This window comes from Galeopterus variegatus, unplaced genomic scaffold (genome assembly GCF_000696425.1).
Source record: "Galeopterus variegatus unplaced genomic scaffold, G_variegatus-3.0.2 Scaffold9213, whole genome shotgun sequence".
Taxonomy (NCBI): domain Eukaryota; kingdom Metazoa; phylum Chordata; class Mammalia; order Dermoptera; family Cynocephalidae; genus Galeopterus; species Galeopterus variegatus.
The window spans coordinates 59,311-61,453 of NW_007735324.1; positions in this window are offsets into that span (position 1 = coordinate 59,311).

Consider the following 2,143-nt stretch of genomic DNA (forward strand, 5'->3'; position numbering starts at 1 on the left):
TATACCACCTTTCTTTTGTTTAGATGGCTTTTTTTTTCTTTTGCTGTCAACTTTCTGTGTTTTTATATTTAAAGTGTGACTCTCATAGGCACAATATAGTTGTTTTATTCAATCTGACAACCATAAATCTTTACTTGGTGTATTGAGTTAATTTACTATTAATGTAATTACTGACATAGTTGGATTTATATATACCATGTTGCTATTCATTTTCTATTAGCATCACCTGCTTTATGTTCCTTTTTCTATTTTCCTTTTCCTCGTTAGAACCAATCAAACTTTTTAAGTGATTATTCCATTACCCTTTCTATTATCTTGTAATTATATCTCATTAGCTATTCATATAGTATTCCTCCTAGATATACAACATACAACCTTGACTTATAATAGACTAACACAAATTATTACTTTTGCTGTTACCTGTCTCCCACTTTTGTGATAATGCTCTACATATAATTTAAACTTCAGATGATGTGTGACTATCATTTTGTATAATTATTGCTCGTTTATATTTACCAACTTAGTTTCTCTTTATGGTGGTCTTTATTTCCTCCTGCATTTTCACATTTCTATTTGGGAAGGAAAACATTTTTCCTTTGCCTGAAGATTTTTTTTAAATTACTTTTAGGGAAGACCTTATATTAAACATTTTTTTAATTTTGTTTGTCTGAAAGTATGCTTATTTCACAGTCACCATTAAAAGATATTTTCACTGAGTACATAGAGACTAGCAACTATTTTTTTTTAGCTCTCTAAAGATTTTATCAGTTATCTTCTAGCTTTCATTGTACAGTGGCTACTCTGGTACATCACCAGGACTCTCCTTCAAGACCAAAGTACCTACCCCCCTTGCCAGGAATATTGCATGCTGATAGGTCATAGCTTGGTCTCTCCCTAAGAATCACCCTTGGATGAAGACAATGGCTTGCTCAAGGTTAATGCACCTCTGCATGGAGAATCTACATCTAATGATCACTTAATGTCGGTGTATAAAGTCTGCCCTCAATTCAGGACACATCTGAAAGGCTTTTGCAGCTCCATGGTTCCCCAGGGGTTTGGCTGGGACTACTGTTGAAAATGCATTAAACTTCAAGTTTTCCCTTAGCCTAATGCTGGTTTCTTCTTTCCCTCACAGGCATTGTGGCAATGTTCAAACACATTTCCTGCATACAAGTCTCTGTATTTCAGAGTCCCCAAGATTGTCTTTAGTGATCCTCATCCCCTGGTATTCATGACCTTGTGTTGTCCCTTTCACACTGAATTATAGTGAACTTATGTAAAAATAGTTTACTAGGGAAGTGGTGAGGTATAATTTAATCTGAAGCTAGCTCATAAAAGGTGTTGCAGCTTCACCTTTTTCTCTAGGATTTCTCACCATGGGAGAAATGAGTCCCCAAATAGTGAGAACACTCAAACAGCCCCATGCATGGGAAGGAAAAAACAGCCAGCATCAACTTGCCATCTCTGTAAGGAAGGCTTTGGGAGTGGATCCTCAACCCCAGTCAAACCTTCAGATGACTGCAGCCCTAGCCAACATCTGACTGAAGTCTCATTAGAGAACCTGAGCCAGAATGTACCAATCAAGCAGAAAATGAATTCCTGACCCACAGAAACCATTAGAAAGAAGTTATTTTTGTTGTTTTAATACTGTGGGCTTCAGGGTGATATTTTTTGCATGGCACCAATAAATACTAAATAAACTTAGATTTTGATAACTGAAAATGGGGTCCTGCCATAACAAAAACCTAAAAATATGGTGATAGTGTCAGAACAAGTCAGTGGAAAGAGGTAGAAGGACCTTGAGGAGGTTATTAGTGAAACCTAAAGCCATTTGAGAAAGTTAATGAAAACTAGATGGTGCTCAATGAGAATATGAAGTAAGAAATTAAAGAAAAGTGAAGAAAATGTTATTGGAGGCTAGAAAAAAGAAGACATTTATTATGGAGTGATGGGAAACTCATCAGTATCACTGCCTGAGGTAGCATGGAAAATATAAAATATGCCTAATGAATCAGAAGAAATCATTAAGTGGATTTCAAGGCAGAGTGTTAAATGTATCACCTGGCTTCTACTTACTGCTCATAGTAAAATACAAGAGCAGAGAGATAAATAAGCTAAAGGAAGAACTATGAAGGATAAAAAA